This window comes from Calypte anna, chromosome 1 (assembly GCF_003957555.1).
Source record: "Calypte anna isolate BGI_N300 chromosome 1, bCalAnn1_v1.p, whole genome shotgun sequence".
Lineage (NCBI taxonomy): Eukaryota > Metazoa > Chordata > Aves > Apodiformes > Trochilidae > Calypte > Calypte anna.
In genome coordinates, this window is record NC_044244.1 from 159,313,221 (window position 1) to 159,326,455 (window position 13,235).

The following is a 13,235-nucleotide window of genomic DNA, read 5'->3' on the forward strand; positions in this document are numbered from 1 at the left end:
TATATTTCACACAAGGCCTTTCACACTGACCATTAATATTAAAATAATCACTATAATTTACTAAAAGGTGTAATTGTCCCTAACTTTCCTAAGTTCTTGCTGGCAAGCTGTGCAACCTTGCTTGTGACAAGTTTATTTGACTTTTCCACTCATTAATACATGCCTGTGCCATCTTTGGTTTTAAATTTGCACTGTAAAGTGGAGCAGCCCACCAAGCTGCAGTATCACTCCTTTCCTCAGCAGGACAGGTGAAGAGAAAATAAGATGAAAAAGAACTCATGGGTCAAGATAGAGGTGGCTTAAGGAGGCCAAAGCAAAAGTCACATTGAAGCAAAGGAAAAATAAGATTTATTCTCTACTCATCATCAGGCAATAGTCCAGCCACTTCCTGGGAAGCAGGGCTTCAGTATGCATAGTGGGAACTCCAGAAGACAAACATCCTAATAATGAATACCACCCCACCCACAAACTCCTCCTTTCTCTTACCTTCTACAGGTGAACAGACAGGACATCGTCTGAACTATCCCTCTGCTCAGTTAGGGTCAGCCAGCTTGGCTAGGTACCCTCCCAGAATCTTTCCCATCCTCAGCCTACTGGGTGAGGGAACAATTTTGGAGAGACAGCCTTGATGCTGTGCTAACAGCAGATGAAACACTGGGGTGTTACTAACACCTTTCTGGCTACTAGCACAAAGCACAGCAGTATGAGGGCTGCCATGGGGAAAATTAACTCCATCTCAGCCAAACTCAATACTTATTGGAAGAAGCAGAGTGAAACCACGGGTTTATTTTCCAGTAATTCAGTTATTCAGAATTTCCAAAAATTCTTCCTTCCTTTAAGGATATGAATGGCCAGTAAAACAAACAATGAAACAAACAAACAATAACCAAAAGACCTGCTCGTAAGGATGTGTGAAGATTATTTTAAGCTGTTTTTCAGATTCTTGTCTGATAGGCAATTAAATATCTCTGCACAAATCATACTAAACAATCATTGATTTTACACCTCATATACACATTTTGCTGCTTTTGTGCTAACAAATAGTACTGGTACATACTGCCTAGTAAATGGATATTAATATTGACATGAAATATGTTAATTTGTATAAAGTGACATTTCTGTAAGATAACAAGCAAAGCATATGGTGGTATAAAGGGTTAACACACTGTTCTCATTAGACCTTTCTTCCAGTTTCATTACTATGTATGTGTTACCTGCAACAGCATGTGAAATAAAGCCAGGATATCCACATGGACTTCACCTCACTTAGTTAAGCAGCTAACTGCTCTCAGTAGAGACTCTGTAAGGAATACTATATGGTACCCTGTATAGAATTGCAAAGCTTTAAGGCATTCTTGTATTTAGTAGTTATAAAAACTCTACTTCACTGAAAAATGTGAGGTTATTTTAAATGTATATTTCAGTGCACACTGTACTGTTGGTCTTTGTGCATCTCAGTTGACCAAAAAAAATGTGATTGATTGGTAACAGCCAAAGAAATGCAATATTGCTTGCCCAGATGCTATTTATGGGCTATAAAAGGAAGCCAAAGAAAAAGCCAAGGAAACTGAAATTACCATGGGAGGAAAAACTGTGATATCTGTGTTCAGTAAAACAAGTTTACTGCAGTCAAGAGAGATAGAGGGACACAGAATGTCAGATTTCATAAGCTTCAGTGCTCGCAGTGTTTTGGGTGACACGAGGTTTTATAAGTAAGCTAGCCTTTTATACACATGTAGTTTAATAATATTAAATTACAATTTCAAATACTTTCCCTGAACTGCTACTATTTGTTAAATTACTTTAATAAAGACCTAACTTAAAAATTTCTTCTGCTAGGTTTCCAAAGACAATGAAACATGTATTCAATATAAGGATCTTCAGGAGTGTGCCAAAATACTAGAAATAAAATTATTTATATATAGGTCAGTTTTAAATTAAGAGTGGAGTGAATTATTTGTAGATATCTGTCTCTGTTTATTGCAAGTGTACAGTACAAGTTCGAGCTACCAGAACAGAACTGGGATGTTAGTACTTAGGCAGTATTTTTATTGTCTAGTTATTTTCTAATATTGCAATATAGGAATGGCAAAGGGATGGTAAAAAACAAACAAACAAACAAACATACAAAATAAGCAATCTTCCTCCTTTTTTAGTTAAGAAAAGTAGAAAATAGGAGAGACAACTAAATCTGTAATTGAAACCATAATCTTGGAAGCATTTGAACATTTCCTTAGAGACAAGCATATATATGTTTGAATCTTAGAATTTTTTTGGTTGGAAGGTACCTTAGAGATCATCTCATTTGAACTGCCCCTTCCATGCACAGGGAAACTTCCCACTAGGCTGGGTTGCTTAAAGCCCCATCCAATCTGTCCTTTAATTCCTCCAGGGAGGAGGCATTCTCAATTTTTCTGGACAACCTATTCCATTGTTCCACCACCCTCATAGTGAAAAATGTCTTCCTAATATCTAACCTAAATCTATCCTCTTCCAGCTTAAAACCATTACCCTTATCCTGTCACTACCCATACTTGTGAAAAATCCGTGCCCAACTTTCCTATATGCCCTCTTCAGGTGCTGTAAGGCCACTATAAGGTCTCCCAGGAGCTTTCACCTCTGCAGGATGAACAAGCACAACTTTCTCATCCTGTCCTCATAGAAAAGCTGCTCCAGCCCTAAAGCTATTGGAACCTCGATTTTCAGTATTTTGTCATTATTTCAAGAACCCAGAATGTAAACTGAGAAAAATTAATTTTAAAAGTAATTTATTAAAAAACCTAATACTTTAGGTAATTCACATGTATCTACATGTGTGCATGTATGCATATACATGTCTGTGTTTAAGAATATGCATATGTATAATATTTCTTAAAATACCTGTTGTTGGGGAGTATCATGGCTTGGGTCAGGAAGAACTAAACATATTAAATACTGATTGAATCTGTTTCAATGAGTTCTGAAATGTATTGTCTCTGTAAAAAGTGACTAATAACACAATATCAGGGTTTCAGACCACAGCTCCCATTTCCTTTATGATCTTCAAGATCCTTTTTAGCTGTTCTATTGTCCCACTTCTTATGTTCTAGTAAACAACTTCCATTTTTTTCATGATCTGAGAAAATAACTTTGGGAGACTGCTAGTTTTCACCGCTAGGATCACCATCTTCTTTAATTGTTTGTTTTTGAGGAAATACATAGACAAACAATACACAGAATTTTAGTCACGTTAAATACCTAACATTGTATTCAGCTCTTCAAATCCTCATCTGGCTTTGAATGAGTTACCATACCAAAGACCAAAATAATGAATGATAGGATATCCTGGGTTGGAAGGGACCAACAAGGATCAGTGAGTCCAGCTCCTGAATCCACACAGGGGAATCTAAATGTTCTACCAAATTTACTGTCCAAGTATTTCTTGAACACAAACTGACTTGGGGCCATGGCTACTTTCCTAGGGATCTTGTTCCAGTACTTTCCTAGCTTCTGAATAATAATGTAAACTCTGCGAGTTCCTGGTTATCTGTCCCCTGAAACTACCCACAGATAATTATGTAGTGATTGAATAAATACTAAGATATATCACATGAGATTTTTTTCCTTGCATTCCAGATGTGGTGAAAATTAGTCCACAGTAACTCACTCTTCACTATTTTTAATGCTCTCCTAACATAGATTTTGCTTCCTTAATAAAAATCTTTTTAAATTGTCTTTAGATATTATTACAGAATTAAGGTAAGTATTCTGTAATTCCAATCCAGGTTATGAATACTGCTTAGTTTACAAATGCTATTGATTATATTATGTATAAATTATAATTTTCTAAAAATCATTCTTCTTATACATCACTTGTTTAGTTATTATAGTTTGAACTAAACTAAATCACATAGTTTTTCTCAGTTTACACTTATGATTTTGCATATTGCTGAAAAATACCTGTATTTTCTTACCTGAAAATACTTAGACTTACTTCTAGAAGCCACAGACAAATTCGATGTAGCTGCAGCTTTCAAAATTTCCATATCATTTTGTCAGCACTGTAGAAATCAATCTTCTGAAAAAGCAATAAATATTTGAGAAAACTTTTATCAGCATTAATCAAGACTATAACAAAGCCTTTCCTTAAAAATTTTGAATTACAGCATTAGAATGTAAGCCTGGTTGATTTCTATTCTTAATGACTAAAAAAACCCATAAAGCATTGAACTGTGTATTTTTAGAAAATTTTTTTCTATTACACACTGTGTAGCAAATCTAGAGATGCTTACACGGTAACTATTTGATATCAGTGTTGTATGTTGATAATGTTCCTTTTTTTTCCTTTTCTTCTGCAAAGGCTGCTGGCAGCTTGAAAAAGAGGAAGAATCTTGACAGTGACCTTTAAGAAAATAAATTGGGGGATTAGGAAGGAATATCTGTCTTGTGATAGTTATTATCTTGTGATAGCTATGTATTGTTAAAATAAAATAATATTAAAAATATTGTTTGCTAGAATATAATGCTGTCCCTTAGAAATTTAATGTATTATACTGTTCAGAACAGAATGAACCAATGCTGGACCCAGCTATATACACAAAACAAGAAGAGCTGTCTGAAGAGGATTTCTAAAGGTCATCCAGCTCAAATTTCACCAGGTTTCATGACAGCCATGGTTTGTCTAATCTAGACTTGAAAACAGGGCAATCAGAAATGACAAAACATTGAGAACATGGTCATTAATGATCTGAAAAGAGGGTGAATAGAAATCTGTAGACGATGCTGAGCTCTGCTGGACAGTCAAAAGACCATTGCTAATGATAAGGAACTCAACAAGGGCATCGCAGGAGTGAATGAACTGAAAGATGAGCTTCTGTTTGGATGAATGAGAACACACATACAGGTAAAGAGAATTATACCATGATCACATGCTGACCACAAGAGTAATTCTTACAGTCCTGAAGCCGTAGGCTAATGAGGAATCCCTGCATTTTCAGGTTGTCCTCATAAAGGCAGTGTAATACTCAAGGTGTGAGCATGTGTAAGTTTTATAGAGGTAAAACCATTTCACCATCTTTTGTAGTTCTGGTCTCCACATTCCAAAAAAGGGCACAGGATAGTTAGGGAAAGGACAGTAAGGGGCAAGATAAGTAGTAAAGATGTTGCCTTCTGAGGAAATGCTATAAAGTGTTTGATTCAGTGAGGGAAGATTGGAGAAAATTATGATGGAGGTTTACAAAGTCATTAAGAGCTGTGATTAGCTGCTCACACAGAAGTAGCAGCATTCTGTTAAAGTACCAAGAATTTGATTTGAACAAATATGACAGAGTACTTGACACAGTAGGAAACAAACTTCTGTAGCTTGCTGCCACTGAACACTGTGAGAGGAGGCAGCATCAGACATTTCAAAAAATGGGTCAGACAAATTAATGGACAACAATTCCATAAAGAGATCATAAAAGGATTAGTCAGAGTCCTAATACAGAAGCAGCACCAGGAGCATGAGGAAAATCTACTACAGAAAGCAGTCAAGCTGAAGAGTGTATTTTACCACCACTGTCAGAGACTCAAGTCAGGGCTAACAGGAGCATTGGTTAGACCCAGCAGGGTGGTATTTTTGTTCTGCCAAACTCTCCTGGACACCTGGGATTTTCTTGATACCTAATACCTGTAATTCTTTTTAACAATTTTAAAAATAGCACAATAGAGAAAATTGGCAAAGTTGTGGACAATACTAAGTGTATCTACTGACTTTTCCTAATCTTCGAGATCAATTTAATACTTTCAGTAATTAAAGGGCTTTGTGTGTTTCTTTCTTTCTTTCATAAGTATACTACCTTTTCTCAATATGGGTCATGGTATCACCACAGGCAACAAAAGTTTCATAATAATAATTACTTCCTGCTGTTAAATAAAGGATGACAGATTCGAAAATTGAATTTAATCATCTGGCAACTAGTCCCAAATACCTGCACTTGGACAAAAAGTATAAGACACATCTTAAAGAAGGCTAGACTTGTAATGCCAATGTGATTAGAGAAGTCTTCCTTGAAAAAAAATCCAAAAATCCCCCTCAAAAAACAAACAAACAACCCCCCCCCTGCCCAGAAAATAGTATTTGCCTTTTATTTTTTCTATTTGGAATATAAAAAAGAAAGAAAGTTTAAATTTAAAATACAAATTTAAATTAAATTAATCTTACCTTTAATCCTAGCCATTTGATCATGAGTGCATTTTCTTACTATAACTATTTTCAAAGGACACATTTATGAACAATTAAGACATCTGATGTTAAAACTCCACACAGCATGTTTTAGAGGAAATACATTTGTACAAACTTTATAGGTGGCAGGATTTTAAAAAAAAATTAAAAATCAGAAAACAAATACAAAAATATGCAATGTAAAGGCAGGTACTCAGGTGGAAGTAGTTACAGTCAATGGCTCAATGTCCAAATGGAGATCAGTGATGAGTGGTGTTCCTCAAGGGTCACTATGGGAGCTGGTGTTGTTTTAACATCTTTGACATCTTTGACATGGACAGTGGAACTGAGTGCACCTTCATTAAGTTTGCAGATGACACCAATCTCTGCAGTGTGGCTGACACACCAGTGGGAAGGGATGCCATTCAGAAGGACCTTGACAGCCTTGAGACGTGGATCCATGCAAAAATGGATGGATCCATGAAATTCAACAAGACCAAGTGCAAGGTCCTGCAGAACAGCCCAGGCAGTCCCAAACACAATTACAAGCTGGACAAGGAATGGACTGAGAACAGCTTTTAGGAGAAGGATTTTGGGGGAAGTTGAGAAGCTCAACTTGAGCTGACAGTGTGCACACGCAGCCCAAAAAGCAACTCATATCCTGCAATGCATCAGAAGAACCATGTCCAGCAGGTGGGGAGAGACAATTCTCCCCCTGTACTCCTCTCTTGTGACACCTCACCTGAAGTATTGTGTCCAGTTCTAGAGAATGAAAGATTTTGTCCAATAGTCCATTTTGGTTCTAGCTTCTTACACAAAGCTTGCAAACTGCAGTGTTGCAGTCTGGGGTTGCAAGAAGTATCCTGTTAATAAATTTAGCTGAGTGTGGCTCTAAAGGCTGAAACTAACCTGATTTGATAGTCTTTTAAAAGCTTCTAGTAGGGTAACTCCCTGATATCTCCCTTTATCTCTCTCTCTCTGTGTCTCTGTCTCTCCAGGTCCATGTATTTAGTTGCAATAATAGAGTAAGTAAGAATGTATGAAAAATATGCTATATTCTGTGTAAATGTGAATCACTTATTAATGGTCCTGTCTACATTATAATTTTGTTTCAGAATATGTTTTTTTAGTTGAATTTCCATAACATCCCTATTCACTTAATTTTCATTTGGCTTTTGAAAGGTTTCCATCTCTACAGACTAGATTTTTTGAGAGCTTCTATGATTTTTTTGGAAGCTTCTATGTTAAAGGTAGATAATATACCTGGATTCTCAGTCCTCTGAACGAAGTTAATTTATTTGCTCTACTTACATTTTGCAAACATGTTGTCATTGTGGTAGTCTATCTCTGGACTGAAAGGAAATAATGGAAGTTCAGCTGGTTGTATTTTCATGGTTTGAGGTGGGTAGAAAAGATTGGTGGACATTGCATGCAGAGAAATAGAAAAATAATCCTTTCTGCTCACTAACGTTGCATTATGCAGATTGGTTCTGCTACCCAGCACGAGCCAGAAAAAAATTAACATGCAGAGCTCTGGGTTGAAGAGGTGTATTTTTATTGGAGACAGTAAGAATCACTGCATCACCCAGGAAAGGCAGGCATTTTGGGGTGTATGCATGAGGGAAACCCCCCAGGAGACTAATTCTTGCAGCTTGCCCTAGATTGTTATAAAACAGTGGAACAGATTAAAGACAGATGCTGTGCAAACTCCCTGCATATGTATTAAGTGAATGTATTTCTAACAGATATTTTTTGTTAGAAACCACAAGCTGGAATTTTCCATTGAATTTTAAGGGTCAAGAATTTATGAATGCATAAAAGTGTTGCAACAGTGATATGAATTGAATTTGGTGATACAGTTTCCTAAAACTAAAATGCTTTAGCAGGAAATATGTAATAATTCCTAGAAACAAATTAGAATATTGAAGTCAGAATTTGTTCTTATATTTTTGCATGAGAAAGCAGATGTCATAGTCTGGTATACAAACAGCAAAATTAGTTGCCTTGATTTAAAAGAATGGAATTTAAATTAATGAGTAAAATAGGACTGAATATTTACTGAACACCTGCTATTTTTGTGTCATTCAGGAAACTCATACACCTGCATTTCCCCTGGGGATACCAAGTTGTTAAAACCAGCTTCTACAAGATTAGTTCCAGTGGTTGTACATAAATTTGACTCTGGCAAAAAATGTCATCTCAGTGTATATCTTGTATGCTGAAACCATAATAAGTATCTCCTTTTTGTATTTTTGTTTGTTTGGGGTTTTTTTAGTTAACCCATTAACACTGGTATTCTAGACATAATAAAATTGTTTAACTGCTGGCTATGTTTAGGATTCCTCATTCTGAGACAGTTGAGCCTGTCAGGTAAGGTAAAGATATAATCTTGATTTTTTGAGGTTCACATAGTTGGTTTACCACCATGATGAGCTACGTGTAACCTATTTGACAACATAACACTTTAGTACATTTGGCCTTTTCTTAAATTTCCCTTCTGAATGGTGTTAAAAGCTGACATAAAATTGTGAATTATGAAACAACCTGTGGCAGATTTAGATGCAATAAAGATAATGTCAGTGACTAATTTCTTTCCTTTTTCCCTTCGTTGCCTCAGTGTTTTGAAAGTGTCTTCTCTTTCACCAGCCAAATCAGTTTTAAAACCAGACAATAAGCATTTACAAATACAGTGAAGTTTTTCCCATTCAGTTAATTTTAAGATGATCATTTTGTATAAGTCAAATGAAAGCTCTCACGGCACTACTCCTGTACAACTGATGAATGTTTTGTCCTGATGATGCACAGACCAAAGTAGTTCTACATATACATAGATTTTGCTGAGTAAACATAGTCTGATATTGGTTTTTTTTGAAGGCCATCCCTCAGAGAATAAAAGAAAGTAATGTCCTATAAATTATCAAAGGGTTTTCTTTAAAGCTATACTTTCTGAAAAATAATGGCAAATGATCCTGACTGCTATAATAAAAGCAGGGTTATTTTCAAATCTTAACACATTATTAAAAATAGGAAAAGATGACACAAATTTATTTTGCTCCCCAGATCTGCAATCAAAGGGACAGGGAGTTTCTTTCTGTTTATGCAGGCTGGCATCTCATGAAAATGGTACAGCTGTGGTTTGTAAGCTGAAAATTTTCCTTGTCCAGTGACAGAGTGAAAGAGAATTTCTCGAGAGTGAAAAAGCATGATCAGTGGCAGTGGACTCTGTCCTGTGGAAAACTGTAGAGCATTCGGGGAGTCCCAAACATAACAAAGATGTTAAAGGTCTCTTTCTCTCTCTCTCTTTTTTTTTTTTTTTTTTTTTAAATAGTGTGATAATTTTTAGAGAGGAATATTGCAAATACATTTAAATTATATTATATTATATTATATTATATTATATTATATTATATTATATTATATTATATTATATTATATGACTGCAGCTGGTTAGATGAGTTTTGACTAATGTCTTAACCACTCATTTAGCACTCTTTGTGTGAAAACTCCTCCACTTATCACTTCTAGCAACTGTGCATTGGAAGACCAGGAGCTTAGGCACTTTTTTGTCAAGTGTTTAAGTAATGCAATTAAATTATTACTTGAAGGTACCTGACAAGAGGAATGAATCAGCTCTTCCATCTCTTTGTTCTTTGTTTATAGCAATATATGCATATATCTGACAGGGTTGTGACACTTCTTTTCTAGTTCACTGGAATGCCAAGACATATACCAAAATAGAATTACTGCTCCATGATAGAAGCAACCTAATTTTTCCCAGTGTACTATAGCTTTACTTACACGTTATAGAACATTCTGATAAAAAGCCATCTTGAAAAAAGTCTTTTCTCTTTTTTAGTAACATCCTAATGCCTTTGACTTTTTAGAATCAATTTATCGAAGTACAAATGATAAGTCACTCCTCATCTGAATTATAATGCATATGGAGTAAAAAGAGCACTTAGAAGCTACTGTTTTACTTCTACTTGCCTATGTATAATCCAATGAGACTATGGATGTCCTCAGAGAAGATTATATTTTTAATTGATTTTTCACTTCCCTCCTTTTATATCTTATAAAGGCAGACACTGAAAAACAGTACAACAATAAACATTCTGATAATTTTCTTTACAGTAAATATCACCTTAATATCAAGAAATAATTTTATGCCTAGAAGAAATAATCTCACTGTAGAAGTTTCTCTAGTTACCATTAATGGGCATGCAATGTCCATTGCCATTTAAAGAGACTTATCTAGTTTAATTCTATTTCTTTTTACCATGTTTCTGGGACTGACAAATATTTTACAGTATTTGCTGTAATTTAAGTTCTTTGGTTCCAAAACAAGCCAAAAGGCACAGAGCCAGTAGGTTTGTGTCTTCACAACCTACAGACCAAGGTGTGATTAACGGATCTACATTTGAATTTAGGCAATTTTTCAAATGTGTATTCTGAACTTTAATGTCAGGAATATGATATATAAAATTTAACCAAGAAATTTAAATAATTCTTTTTCTGAAAAGCTGAAATAGATGAAGAACAGCTTCTAATTGTAAGGCTGATGCCACTTTAGGCTATAGTTTGGCCACACTTCCTTGGACTAAGTGCTTGAAATAGTTGAATTTGAAATACTGAAACTCTGAGGAACACCTTAAAATTCTGCAGCATAATAAATTCTGTGGTTATGAATTTCCTCAGAATTATCCCTACATGGAAAGCTAGAAGCTAAAATCAGAAACTAAGAAGAATGGAACTTTGATTATTTGACAGGTCAAATTTAATGATCTGAGTTTCCTTCTCTACAATTTTAATTTTATTAGCAGCAAACCAGACGCTGACTCAGTAAGTAGTTTACCTGAATTCCTCCCTCATTTAGGAATTAGGAAAACAATCTCAAAGTTAACAGGTTTTTTTCAGTTAGGACATCTTTCTTAATTTTATGCTTATGAACAACTCATTGCAGGGGTTATGAAGCCATCAGAAGTACAAGACTTTGGCTATTACTATACATTTTGAAATGGTAGCTCAGATTCCTATTCTAAAAATCTTATTTCATTTCCATTCATATAATTTTTAGAAAGACTATTTGAAGCTCAATTTATAAAAATTCTTGGAAGCAAAAGTATAGTTCTGTTGCTCTACCCCAGGTGAATGTGCTCACCCCTAAATTATAGTTACACCCAGTGGCATCCTTAGATTTTAGAGATTCTATATTTTCTACTAGTCTCTCTCACTGTCTCTAGTGAGAAAATTATTGTTATATTCTGCCTGTTGCTTTTTCACAGATTTAGGAAAGGAAACATGCAGGAAGTATCTTTTACTCAAGACATAATACCTAAGGAGATAAAGCTTCTAAAACTAAGCACCTGCAATAAGGGATATGAATGCCCTAACTTAAAAAAGAGAGTGCTAATGCCTTCCTCTAAGAGCACATCTATATTTCTGTCCTCAGAATAATTTTCTGCACTGTAAACACAAGTAATTGAAAGAAAGCTTCCTGGAAATTCTGGATCAGCTTCCTCATCACCAGAAAGGGGCAAAAAAAAAAAAAAAGGTGATCAGCATTCCTTCATGGTCAGCTGTATGTAATGCTGAACTCAATAAATTACAGTTATTGATGGGTGATCGTTCCTCATAAAATTTCAGAAAAATCTAGGTATCTCCTGTAAATTTCAGCAACCTTACATTGCATACATGAAGTTCCTTACCAGATCTTTCATTAATGATTTCAGAAAATTTAAATATATGCAAAACATCTGACTTTCAGAAATTAATTCATAGTTTTCAAATCTTAACATATATGATATTAATTTTTTTCATTAATTAAAAAAAAAAAAACAAAACTCTTTTAGGTCTTGGCATGCAGTAACTCTTCATGATGGGGATTTTTTGCTGTAAAGACTACTTTGTCATGAAATAATCACTACCTAGATTATTTAGTGCCACCAAAGTAAGCATTTCATGATGATTTCTGTCTTCTCACTTTTCTACATGTTCAGACTCATCACAGCAAAACAAAGGGCAGAAAATTATTTCTCTAATTTATTATTGCATTTGTCTGGAGGCAATTTTCTGACTGAAATGACACAAAATCCACTGGGAAACAAGAGCTACAGACCTTATAAATATGCAGTCATCACTTCTCTGATCAAGCTTTTTACTGTGTTGCTATGACTGTCATAATAAGCAGAGATGTTATGGGAGAAAACTAAAAAGGATTAAAGAAAAAATTCCTTGGTGCAGTTGTTAGCACCCACAAAATTGCTCTCTGTGGTAGGCATCAGAGAGTCTGAAGAATTACTACACACAGAGTTGGCAGCTGCTGTCAGCTGAGAGAGTAGCTTTTACTCACCTCAGAATGTCAGAGTTAATATTTAAAAACTCATTACAGCCACCTATTCTTCAGTGTATTATGTCAATGAGAATTATTTGGGCAATTGTTTTGCTGCCTGTTGGAATCTTCTGGTATACTCTAGTTTTGCATTTACTGTTTATCAAATAAAACACAAAAGAAATCTATAGGAGGAATGACATAAAAATTGTTTGCCTGCACAGAATACATCCAGTATTAGTCTGCTGCCTGTAGGCTCATCATTACTACATTTTCAAGCATTCAATTACAATTTCCCTAAGCCAGGAGCCTCAGATTTTGCCAGCAATGCTGCAGCTGGCACATTTCTCCCTCTTCACTGAGTATGACTGGGGTTTGCAGATAGATCCTATTACCATTCTGATTTGAGTCAACAGGAGTGTGATGTGGCAAAAAAAAACTGTCATCCAGTCCAAAATGACTAAGAGCACTCATTTGGCCTTTTTCACTTCACTTTGTGGTCTACCTGGACATGACTGCAGCTGACTACTGAAATACCTCTTACCTGCTCTGTTGGGTGGTAGTAGATTACGTAGTGAACCCCAGTCAGTCTGGAAAAAGATATGTAGTTAGTATGAAGAGACAGCTGTGTGGAGGTTGGTACTTAGGGCTGCTGCCTACTGCATGGAGCTTATGAAGAGCTAAATAGGAATTGGCTCAGTTTTAGAGAGGCAGCATTTTGTTATT